Below are 13,536 nucleotides of genomic sequence, written 5' to 3'. Positions count from 1 at the left end.
CCCGTCATCTACCATGATATGCTTAACATCAGTATTTGAAATTCGTAAAGTAATGACAAGAGCATCGTTGAGGGGGAAGTCAAATCGTCGGCATCTCACTTGTCGAAGATGAGATGCCGACGATGATACTTTCTTCGAGTCTGTCATATCGTTCGTGGGTGATCGATCTTTTGAGCTTGTGGGTGGCGGTGAACTTAATACCGTTAATGGAGGCATCATCATTGCCGCCAATAATCATATTGATGGTACGTATCGGTGAGGGCGGCTTTGACGGGCCTTGACGTTCTCGGCCCCTGGCGAAGGTGTTCCTCCCCTTGTCGCTCAGCAACTCTTTGAGGTGTCATTGCTGTAACATGTTCACAACCTCTTGCCTTAGGGTGATGCAATCTTCTGTCTTATGCCCGCGTTCCTGGTAGAATTCGCAGAGGGCGTCGGATTTTCTAGTACTTGGGTCGGACCTCATCTTTGGAGGCCACTTCACCTTCAGTAGGCGACACACAAAAATTGTGAGAAGATAACAAGGGGCATACCTCTCTCGTTCCTGTGAGTCCTCGTCCTCGGCCTAGATGGGCCATCATCATAGCGGGGGGAAGGAAGGGCGAGGGCCCTGACGTAAGGCTGATGTAGTTTCTTATTTGGCCGTGAGACTAGGTGATCCCTTCTTATGTTGTCTCTTTGTTCTCTCCTGGGCTCGGCTTGTACTGAGATGAGCCGTCGAGTTGGTCCGTTAAGGTCTTCATCATCTGCTCGGACTTCGGCACAGTAAGCATTATGGATTTCGTCCCAAGTGGTTGGAAAGTACTTCATCAACTGGCTCAGTAACTTTCTGGTCGCTCTTGAACCCTCTCTACTCAACCCGTTCTGAAAGGTTGCGACTACCATCCCTTCGGACACATTTGGTAAGGTCATCCTTACCCCGTTGAATCGGGCGAAGAAGTCCCTTAGTCCATCTCCTAGGGATTTCTTGATGGCGAAGATGTCGTTTACTCTTGTTTTGGCTTTCTTGGTTCTATGCAGCGGGATGGTAGCTGTGGATACCAGGTTAATGCCCCTCCGGTGAGGGTTTCGCTAAATTTCTTCAGCAAAATAGAAGAAACCTATTCCTTGGTAAGATCGTTGCCCTTCATGGCGGTGACCTAATGAGTCACGTGATCTTAGGGATCGGTTGTTCCGTCTTATTTCCTGAGATGGTGGCACTTTAAAGGTCTTTGGTATGGCATGTGGGGCTACTTCCTCACTATACTGCTGCTCTACAAATTTGTCGGTGTCCCTCTTTGGCACTAGCTTAGGGGCACCCGGTATCTTATCGACCCGTTCTTGGTGTTCTTTTATTTGGTCTCTGAGAGTTTTATTCTAGTTCTCCATTTCCTTCATTCTCCTCAAAACAGCAGCGAGGACGATGTCACCTGCATTGTTAGTAACATTGTGAGTTATACCTGGCGTTGGAGGGTCTGGTTGGTCGCCCTGTTCGTCTGCTCGTTGTACCGTTTGGGCTCTTGCGGTCTATATGGTCATGCATGGAGCTTGTTTGTTGAGCACGCTTACTAATGTATCGGTCAACTACATTTTGAGGAGCTTTTTCATGGTCGGTGGTATCCCCTCTCCTATGGACGTCGAGGTCCCTTTTTCATTTGGTTTTGTCGTACTACAATGGGGGGAGGTGACCTCTCGCTCCTGGGGGAGGCGGTTGGTGTCACGTCATCGCCCAGTATTTCATAACTCTCGTTGATAGCATTCATGAGGCTTCCAGGGATGTCACCTATCACTTTAGTCATGTCTCCTTGGTTACCTGCCATGTAAATTTACGTACGTGCGGAGAAAGAGAAAAACCTTGTAGTTTGTTAGGTTAGCAACTTACATGAGTTGTAGATCTAAAGGAAACCAAAAGATTAGCTAAGAAGTCCCCACAAACGGCGACAAACTGTTTGACCCAAAATTTAGATCTGGGTTTACCCAATTAGATTTAATAAAATAGAGTCAATCTTAGCCAATATTAATATCCGAAAGATATGTTAGCTGATTTTGTAGTTAGAAAATATGTATATTATCCGAATTGCAATAAATGTTGACAATACTAACAATATCCAATGTCACGAAAAGAGGGGAATATCACTAAGTAACAATAAATAGCAATGAATGGCATTTAAGTAAATAAGAACGTGTGAATCACCCGAAAAGGGATGAGATCTATGGTTCCTTCTGACAATGATGAATGATTGATGAGCCTTCGAATGTCCAGATTGTTCTTGGATCGAGTGGAAAAGTTAGGCAAGAATCTTAAGAAAAAGGTATTTGCTTGTATGTGCAATAAAGCCAAATTCTACATAGAAAGTCAATATGTTTTCTTACAAATGAATATTTTATGTCCCTTATCCTTGTGTCTCTTTCTATTTATATAGAACACATACCTAAAAAAATCCTAATAGTACAGGTACAGAGAATATTCACTAGAATATTCTCTTTTGATGTCTTATCCTAAAACTAGTTGTTATTCACTATGGTGAGTGCTCGACCTCGACCTTAATCTTCGCTGACTGTTCGACCTTGATTTTCAATAGCTTCATCGGCTCTGCCCTTTATTTTTTTAGAGACCACTTCGACCTTGGGCAGACCTTTATTAAAGTCGTACCGGTGACACGTGGCAGCCCACGAGAGCCTTCTTAATGCTGATACGCTTTGATCATGCCAAAGGTAATTTTTGACCCGTACAATATCTACAAAACTTTTCCTTGAATTTTTGTACTTATCTGTGGCAGGATGAGTATTGTTCTTAGATTAGTAGTTCTCATGTCATATTATCATAATTAATACCACGCAATTACTCCGCCTAATAAGATGGAGTAATAATAAACCAAAACAGTACTGCTAAGTGGACACCTATATCTTCTTTCTTTTCTTACATTCACACTATTCATTGACTGTTTTCTATGTTTTAACAACGGAATACAATTTGGAAATTCCTAGAAAACATGCTAATTTGATTCCCTTCTTCATCATTGTAACAAGTATCAAAGTCCCCTCTTTCTCCCTTTCCGTTCCTACTTAATTTCACCATATCTACCAACCAAATATAGTTAGGAGTTTAAAATATTCCTTAGTAATGTCAAAAATGGAAAGCTGCATCCATACTTGAGGAAAGTATTAGGTTTCCATAAAGATGACAGTGTGTATTACTTGGTAATTAAAGTTAGAAGTTCAGTAGAGTTTGAAAAGATAAAGAATGGAGAAGAAAAGAAGAAGCCCGTTTCTTCTTTTTCCACATAAAGCCAGACTCAAATGTTGGCAAAAACTTTGTCCTATGTATTACTTTCTCATTTACTACCCTGCAGTTATGGCTATTAAGGTTCAGTCAAGAGATTATAGATGAGCAGGTGAACTCTTTTATTGCACTCTCCAACTCCCTCCACTCCCCCTCCCCCCCCCCCCATATATATATATATATATATATATATATATACACACATATATATATATATATATATATATATATATATATATACAGAAAGTTATTTTCAGCTATTATGAATAATCACAGTTCATGTCACTTCATTTAAGCCCGCCATAATCAAATACATTTATGTATTTTGAGGATTCGTCATAAATTGACTAGTTTTACGCTAACCGTCAACGTACTGGAAATCTTCTTCTTTATTCGGGTTGGGGACCAGCAATGTAAGAGAGTTATTTATATTTATTGGAGCAGAAAATGAACATTTGATCTACAGTGTACTTTGTAGACTTTACCTACCTTCTCTATAAATTCCATTACTAAACTTATCTTCCTCCTCTACCGACACCACTCTCTGTAATGGCTTTAATTCTTCTCATCTAACCCTCATTTCATCATTCATTTCTGTGTCTCCCTTTATCAGAACTTCTGCAACTTTTCTTTTTTTTTTTGGTTTAATTTTTCTTACAAATATTAATATTCTGTGACAGAGAAGAACATGGTACAATCAAAGAAGTTCAAAGGTGTCAGACAACGCCAGTGGGGCTCTTGGGTTTCTGAAATTCGCCACCCTTTGCTGTAAGTTCACTCCCCCACCCCACAACCAAAACTATAAGTACAGAAGCACTCCTACTTATTAACTTTCCCACATTCTTTTGCTCTGAGTATTTTCTCCAGGATATGAAAATGCTGATAGAACTGTATCTTTACTAGTGCTATAAAAATGCCAACTTTCCCCTGCAATTTAATGTTTCTTGAATTTCCAAATCTTTGTATATGATCTCATTCTGTTCTAAGAGACCAAGTCTTTCTGCTTATAGGAAGAAAAGGATATGGCTCGGAACATTTGAGACAGCAGAGGAAGCAGCAAGAGCATATGATGAAGCAGCAATCTTGATGAATGGTCAAGTTGCAAAAACAAACTTCCCAATAGTGAAGGAGAATCATGTTAACAACAGTAATGACAAGAAATTCCCTTTATCTTCTTGCATCTACACTGTCCACTGTGCTCAATGCAAAGCTGAGGAAATGTTGCAAAGATCCAGCACCTTCCATGACCTGTCTGAGGCTCGATAACGATAATTGTCATATTGGAGTATGGCAAAAACGATCAGGAAAAAATTCAGGTTCTAATTGGATAACCAAAATTGAGCTTGGGAAGAAGGAGGAGCCTCATCAAAGCCATGAGAGTATGAATTCTTGGTCTCTATCATCATCCTCTGGTTCTACATCCTCTTCATCTTCTTCTGAACTTGGAATAAGTAAGCCATTGGATGAAGAAAACAGAGCTGCTATGCAGATGGTTGACGAGCTACTCTATTGGAATTCTCCATTTTCTTCTGCACCTATTAGTGATCTCTCTCCCTCTTTTTCCAACTCTAAGTGATAGCAAATGTGGGATGTAGTACATAGTTAATTAGGTACCCTTAGACCCAGTTACAGTATCCCCCCCCCCCCCAAAAAAAACACCCCTTTTGTTAAAAGGTATCTTCCCTAAATACCATAATCTACAATAATATGGCCTAAAAAGAAGTTGGATATTTAACTGGCCCTATCTCACTCCTTATATGATCAGATGTATGTATATGAAGATGAGTAATACTACCATAAAGTGGCGCTGATTTCTTAATTAAGCTCATTTAATCCTCTAACACATAAATAGGTTGTATGAATTGCTCCAAGATCCTTCTTTTATTTCTTGCAGACTTTATATTTCTGCCATTTCCCCTCTATCAGGCAAAGAGTTGTGTTAGATGGGAAACAAGTGCATTAAATTTAGGCCAGATAGGACGTGTGGTTTAAGAGTTGAAAACTGAAGGGCACTTCTGTTTGGTTGACAACAAACCATGTGGTCTGAAATGATTTGCACTTCCTAAAACCCCCCCTTACAGATCATCATGCCAAACAGAGACTACAATAAGCTCAAAACTGAGTGGTTGAATCTCACATTAATGTTCTTCACCACCAAGGGGGGGAAAAGAAAAAGTAAAACTGAATCAGCAAAGAAATTGTTAGGAGTAGTTGTAAATATTCTGTAATTAAGGATACAGCTTAGTGAATATCTTCCACATCAATTAGAAGCAATTAGGGAGATTGAATTATGTTCAAAAAAAAATCAGGGAGACTACGAGTGTGAGAAAAAAACTGCCAAAGGTTAACTTTGGTACCATGTGAAAAAATCTTAATTTCCAACTCAAAATCTCAAAGCAAAAGGTAAAACAATTCAATTTAGAAGCTCCTTTGGATGATTTTTACACCCGAACGTGGCCATTTGGGACAGTACATAACTTAACAGCGACAAAGTATCCTCCATCCTCTCCTGTTCCTCGTTATCGCATTTTAACATGATTAAACATAACAAAGTCTTTCTTCTGACCAAGAATAATAAAAGAAAAATGAAATTACAAGCTCATGAGACAATTCTGAAATGCGAAGACATTCATAAAAACCAAAAATATATGAGAACTATTCCAAGAAAACTCGGGCAACAAGCAAATCACCAGTATCAGCAGGCAAACTCATGGAACAAATTACATATAATAACAGATCAACATAAGGAAACAGGAGATTAGGAGGTTCTAAAGGACATCAAACCAGGTATTGATAATGGCAGAGAGGCCTTGCAGCCAAAGAGTTGATGAGCATCATATTTTGTCAACAAGATACCTTCCAAGGGAATTGATTGGCTTGGTAGAGTCGGAATACTGCAATCCCCTGTGCCTAATTTTAATTCGAGCAAGGTAATCTGCTGCAATCCATGCAAAACTTAACATTACAGTATTTGAGACAGCATCTGCCAATTGCAACTCCAGTGATCTAGCAACCCAATGAGGATGGTAGGTGACCTGATACCATGCAGATGCCTTTCTTTCATACATATCATTCTTCTCATCATCAGGAAGAAGATCAAAATCAGGCTCCATACGCTCGAAGACATTCCTGAACTCCTTCCTCAGCATATTATATGCGTGCTTCAGCCTCTCTTTTAATTCTCCTTGCTTCTTAGCACTGTACTTCGGCATGGACCATATATATCCAGTAACCACCTCTTCTTCCCTGTTCACTTTGTATTGTCCTAAAAGTCCATTCAACTGACCATCATAAGAACATTTGCTGTTCCATGCATCGTCTATGAAAGTTGTGGATCCTAGGATCTCAAGAGTAGTGTCATATGGGATGTCTTTTGGGACAACCTCAAGTCCAGCAGATACTTCACCCTCTGCATCACATACATCTTTCACTTGCCTATACAATTTGCCCAAAATTTTCTTTGACTTGTATGATTGGAATTCCTCTTTCCCCATGAAGTCGGGATACATTTTTGGTTTGAGGTCAAAAGGCATGGTTACAAGTTTTCCAGTTTTGGGGAAATCAACGGCTAGAGCAGCAAGCTCTGCCAATTTTAGGCACTTCTCATCCAAAGCTCCAAATTCACTGAGGTCAGCATGAACCACATGTGCGTTGCAGATTTCTCCTAGACTCTCTTGGACCATGTTTTTTGAAAAAAAATCTATTATGTCCTGTAAACAGAGCAAAAGATATTTAAGACTGAATAAATACCACATGTGAAAAATAAAACATAAATTAATATTATTCAACCAGTTAAATGATCCAACCAATAACAAGTTCCAAAAAGTAGACTTAAATTTCTAATCAAGCGCAAAGTTTTGAATATAGCCTGATAGCACAAATAATCACAAATATTTGAGCCATGAAGAGCACAAGATCTTTGTAAGTGTCTTTTGCTTTATCTTTTTATTTCTAGCGAGTGTGCCGACAGAAAAAGAGTCTCCCTCTTCTATTACAACTAAATCAATTACGGACAAACCAAACAGCTTAAATATGATCAAATGCAAACAACTTACCATAAAAAGGAAAATACACATATCAGAGAAGCATCAAGTTGGGGCTCATAAGACAAGAAAAGTGAGCAACAAGTATATCTTACTTGTGCAACAAAAATAAAAACATTTGTTAAATACAAATATTAGCTAAAAAAGTAATGGTAGCTTTTCTAGAAGGCTTATAAATATTTCATCAACATTCTAACCAAATGAACATTATGTTGCAAAACAAACTTATAAGCATCTGAAAAAGCTAACAAATATTTAGGAAGATATGAATCAAAGCTGCAAGAAATATCATTAATGTTGGGTAGCTACCATATGATTAACTTGACGACCCAACTGTTTGACTTCCGCAGGTTCATAGTTCATGGGTATCCAGCTTTTCTTACTGGGTGGGATGAGATTTTCATCCCAAGTGACAAAGTAGAGGTCACCGTCCAGGTCACTTCCTGATGCTTCATTTGAATGTGGCCTATCCCCCTTCTGAGGAAAGACCAGACAATCATAGAGATGGCTTAAACTAGGAACATCTACAGCCTCCAGAATCCTCACATCCCGGGGATGAAGACACGGGTTTTTTGCAATTACAACAAGGCCCTTTACTACTTGAAGATTTTTCTTTATATCAGAAAATTTCGGACCATGCTTAACAAAACAATTCTCCAACGAAGGGCTTGACACTTGAATAAAGCATTGGCCTTGCTCAAGCTCACCTAATTCATCCAAACAGCCCATCAACCACCTTCCTGAAGGAACAAATATCCTTGCCTTATTCCTGAGGTCCCCAAGCTGAGAAGCTCTTATGCTAGACAGCATCCCTCTTAAATGAGGCTCACTTTGAGGTTTAAAACCTGCACTCAACATTAGAGCTGCAGTATTTCCTGCCTCAGCACATGAAGCTGTGATGACATCAAAAGCCACGTCCGAATCCACGAGCATTTTATCCAACCCTGATATCATTTCTTTTTGCATTTCCCAGAATATTCCATCTTTAACGTCCAAGGAAGAGAGCAGGGTTACTATTTGCCGGTTCAGGAAACCAGGTTGAAATCTCGTCCAAGAGCATATTTCAAGGATAGTGTGATTTGAGTCGAATTTCTTCATACTTGGCCTCAGAGAAAGGAGGATGCCATCATTCTTTGTCGGCCAACAAGCAACAACACCTTTACAACCAGCATATCTTATCTGTTAAGCAGAAGGAGGATTGACATTTAAATGCAGCTTCTCTGCAACTTCTATAGCTAGATCTGCTGATATCATGCCGATTCCATCAGAGAAAACATACCCATTTCTTTCAATATCTGGAAGCTCTGAGTTAACTTCACTTGAAGGGACTTCCACTGTTGCATAAGTTGATGAAAAGCACTGTCCCATCCTAGCTGCACATTTGGCGACATTCCTGTTACTGAACCTCCCCATCCAGCTTATGATTCCGGGCACCCTAATTTTAGGGTCTTCTGCAAAAAACCAGGCAGAACGATCCCTCAGCTGGTTAGCTGAGAATGCCAAAAAGGAGTACTTTCGACCACACAAATGAAATCCTTTACTCAGAATACTTTTCACCCTTTGGAAGATTGCAGTTCTCTGGGGATTCGAATTTGATGTGATTTCCCTCACAATGGTAGCAGCATAGTATGTCAGCACATTCCTATTCAAGTTCCGCATGCCCTCGTCCATGAATGTAACTCGCAAAAATCGATCTGCAACATGTTTATAATTCCTGAGGACTCTGTTGGAAAGCTCCACAGTCGGTGGAAGACAGTATGCTTTGGTTGGGGTGATAACCAATCTCCTAACCTCTTCAATATCATCCAACTCTCCAGTTCTGTCGAGAAGTTTAGGGTTTTTCAACAGCCATTTCTGGATGCCTGCTAACTTCTGAATAGCATCATTGACAGGCCATTTGTAAGAAAACATGTGCTTCAGTGCAGCTAAATTAACCTCCTCCTGATGACTTCTAAGTAAATAAAAGAATTCATTAGCCATTTGATGCTGATTAACTATGCCCTTGTGCAAAACCGCATTCACCAGAAACATGACCTTAAAGCTTATACCTTCATTTTGGAAGCAGAAGAAAGGATCTGACATGGACACCCCAAAATCAGGCTCATCCTTCACCCGGAGCATCTTCCGGTTACACATTTCTACCATGGGCACCCTACGAAAACTGAAATATGCCATGGCCTTCTCAAAGCTAGGACCATTGCGAGGTCGAATTGAAATACGGTAGGTATTACACCTACCAATGGCACCACTACCTGTAATGTCTGTGGTACGGATCCATTGATCATCATCGTCTAACAAGTCAAATGCAACTGATTCTTCAATATCATCATCAGCAGTTCTATAGAAAACCAATGGAGATGAAGCCAACTGAAACAGTATTACCAAAGACGTAAAGTCTTTACATTTCTTTATCTCATTGATTTCCCTTACCAAAAACTCAATCTTGAAATTGCATTTTATAATGGCATGTCTGGCTTCACCCCTGAAAGAGAAAGCAGTATCCTTTGTGAAAAGTATTTTGCATGTCCCGTTGAATGGGTCCACAAGAAAGTCAACACCAGTACGAGGTCCCCTCCAACCAACCACAAAGTCATCTTTACTAACCAGAACTCCCATTTCTACACTAACATCTGAAAATTTAAAGGGCATGGTAGTTCTTCTCCGCTGATTCAGACGATAGGGATTCTCAGGTCCCAAACTAACGATCAAAGGCTTCTTTCCTAATATGAGCTCATTACCCCCAGCAGCAGCCAGAGCATGCTTTGCGGACTCTGAAGATGCAAAATGAACGAATGCATGAGGTACCACTTTTTCGTAATTATTCATTCTTTGCACCTTCTCTGCATCAGCGGTTGGAGGGTCTGGTTGGACGTCGTCACCTGCATTGTTAGTAATATTATGAGTTATACCTGGCGTTGGAGGGTCTGGTTGGTCGCCATGTTCGTATGCTCGTTGTACCGTTTGGGCTCTTGCGGTCTCTATGGTCATGCATGGACCTTGTTTGTTGAGCACGCTTACTAATGTATCGGTCAACCACGTTTCGAGGAGCATTTTCATGGCCGGTGGCGTCCCCTCTCCTGTGGACGTCGAGGCCCCTTTTCCATTTGGTTTTGTCGTGCTACAATGGGGTGAGGTGACCTATCGCGCCAGGGGGGCGATTGGTGTCACGTCATCACCCAACATTTCATAACTCGTGTTGATATCATTCATGAGGCTTCCAGGGATGTCACCTGTCACTTTAGTCATGTCTCCTTGGTTACCTGCCATGTAAATTTTAGTACGTGTAGAGAAAGAGAAAAACCTTGTGATTTGTTAGGTTAGCAACTCACGTGAGTTGTAGATCTAAAAGAAACCAAAAGATTAGCTAAGAAGTCCCCACAAATGGAGACAAATTGTTTGACCCAAAATTTAGATCTGGGTTTACCGAATTAGATTTAATAAAATAGAGTAAATCTTAGCCAATATTAATGTCTAAAAGATATGTTAACTGATTTTGTAGTTAGATAATATGTATATTATCTGAATTGCAATAAATGTTGACAATACTAACAATATCTAATGTCCCAAAAAGAGGGAAATATCATTAAGTAATAATAAATAACAATGAATGTCATTTAAGTAAATAAGAACGTGTGAAACACCCGAAAAGGGGTGAGATCTATGGATATTCATTCTGACAATGATGAATGATTGATGAGCCTTCGAATGTTGAGATTGTTCTTGGATCGAGTGAAAAAGTTAGGCAAGAATCTTAGGAAAAAGGTATTTTCTTATAAATGAATATTTTATGTCCCCTATCCTTGTATCTCTTTTCTATTTATAGGGAACACATACCTAAAAAAAACCTAATAGTACAGGTATAGAGAATATCCATTAGAATATTCTCTTTTGATGTCTTATTATAAAACTAGTTGTTATTCACTATGTCTATGGTAAGTGCTTGACCTCGACCTTTATCTTCGCTAACACTTCGACCTTGATCTTCAATAGCTTCATCAGCTCTGCCCTTCATGTTTTAGAGACCACTTCGACCTTGGGCATGCCTTTATTGAAGTCGTACTGGTGACACGTGGCAGCCCACGAGGGCCTTCTTAATGCTAATACACTTTGATCATGTCAAAGGTAATTTTGACCCATACAATATCTACAAAATGTTTCCTTGAATTTATGTACTTATCTGTGGCAGGATGAGTATTGTTCTTAGATTAGCAGTTCTCATGTCATATTATCATAATTAATAAGGGTGTACATAGGTCGGGTTGGTTCGTATTTTTCAATTATCAAACCAAACCAATGGTGTCGGGTTTTAAATTTATAAACCAAACCAAACCAACAAAGTCGGATTTTTCAATCTCGAGTTTTTGGGTTTTCAGGTTTTTTTCCGGTAAAGTCTTCATAACATAAAATATGCAACTTGTGCTCCAAATATTTCTTAAGTCCTAGTAAAATACAACTATATAATGTGTTTTCCAAGAAACTAACACAATAATATGAGATAAGTCATAGCATTATAATAAAATATTCAATAACAAAGATAAAATAATAAAATTACATAAAATAAATATTGCTAATTAATAATCCATAATGAAAATTAACATAATCTAAAAATACTATATAGGTCATGCTAAAATAAGTATAGCTAATAAATACTAATATTAATTACATAACTAAGCACTAAAGAAAAAGATAAACTAAGTTATGCATTTTCATTATAAACCAATGTAAAATTAAAATAATTATCCAACACTACCGTCATTCCTAATATTGAATTGAATTTCTTTTGTTAGCATTAGTATTGATTTGAACTTTGTTTGAGTTACTACATTTATGGGCTATAAAATTTATTTACCATTCAAGAATGTTAAGTCTAAACTTGAAATAATACGTTAAAAAATAAAATTGTGAAAAAGTTTAAGAAATATTTATAAATTACATTACAATAAATATTTATATGTATAAAATATTTTTTAAAATTATATAAATGTACTATCGGGTTAATTTGGTTTCGGTTTGACGTTTTTTAAGTTAAAATCAAACCAAACCAATTATGGTCGGATTTTATTTTTCAATACCAAACCAAATCAAACCACACCACATCGGGTATTTTTTTCCGTTTTGACTCGGATTATCAGTTTGGTGCGATTTATCGATTATTTTTGTGCACCCCTAATAATTAATACCACGCAATTACTCCGCTTAATAAGATGGAGTAATAATAAACTAAAACAGTACTGCTAAGTGGACACCTATATCTTCTTTCTTTTCTTACATTCACACTATTCATTGACTGTTTTCTATGTTTTAACAACGAAATACAATTTGGAAATTCCTAGAAAACATGCTAATTTGATTCCCTTCTTCATCATTGTAACAAGTATCAAAGTCCCCTCTTTCTCCCTTTCCGTTCCTACTTAATTTCACCATATCTACCAACCAAATATAGTTAGGAGTTTAAAATATTCCTTAGTAATGTCAAAAATGGGTTTGACATCATTGTCGAACCCACCAACACTAATTTGAGTCACTACGAGTTCCTTTTCAGAGCCCTCTGATCCCATCTTTTTCTTTAACGAGTCACAAGTACTTTTGGACTTGCTTGTTCACACAACATCCAAGTTCACCTGTTATATGACCCAATATTTGTGAGAAAAATGAAATATAACAAACATTAACTGAAAGGAGAAAAATGAACAACAAATGAGGCAGCAAAATGTTTAACTATTTATAGAATACAATAGCGCATCAGGTTGCTGAGAAGGATCAGCTATGAGCTGGAAAATCATAGTTCATGATTGTACAATCGACTTGTTGATTATTCATTTAGACCGCATGGATAACCTTCTAAAAGGTCCTTAAGCATTTCTACTTTCTAAGTGCAGAGAAAAATAGATTAACAAATAAACTAACCAATTATGCACAAGAAAATGAAATATAAGTGCTGCATTTCAGTAATTAGACAGTGATGAGACACCGTGGAAGAAAAAAAATCAAGGAAGTAGAGGACAACATGGGTCAATAACTCCTCTTCTTTACCAATTGACTATTTGAAAAGCAGACATCTGCAAATCAGTATTTTGTACTATCTTCAGGTTTTAATCATGTTTTTTGTCCATGACTCCTTTGGTACATCTGTTTATCAGATTTGTTTGAATTTCACTGCAAAAGGTCACTGACTAACCTTTCAGTGCCCATATAAGAGCATCTAATTATCTGGCTCTGTGAATTAAAGACATT

At 38.3% G+C, this 13,536-nt stretch overlaps 2 pseudogenes; one reads left to right on the top strand and one right to left on the bottom strand.

The window, feature by feature from the left end:
- Positions 1 to 3,811: 3,811 nt before the first annotated feature.
- LOC107788089 (ethylene-responsive transcription factor SHINE 2-like) lies at positions 3,812 to 5,060 on the top strand (annotated as a pseudogene).
- A 740-nt stretch (positions 5,061 to 5,800) lies between these two features.
- Positions 5,801 to 12,947, bottom strand: LOC142177325 (RNA-dependent RNA polymerase 6-like; annotated as a pseudogene).
- Between the last annotated feature and the right edge of the window lie 589 nt (positions 12,948 to 13,536).

The sequence above is a fragment of the Nicotiana tabacum genome, chromosome 23 (assembly GCF_000715075.1).
Source record: "Nicotiana tabacum cultivar K326 chromosome 23, ASM71507v2, whole genome shotgun sequence".
Lineage (NCBI taxonomy): Eukaryota > Viridiplantae > Streptophyta > Magnoliopsida > Solanales > Solanaceae > Nicotiana > Nicotiana tabacum.
The sequence above is the reverse complement of the archived record's forward strand: the minus strand, read 5'-3'. Positions and strand labels throughout refer to the sequence as shown.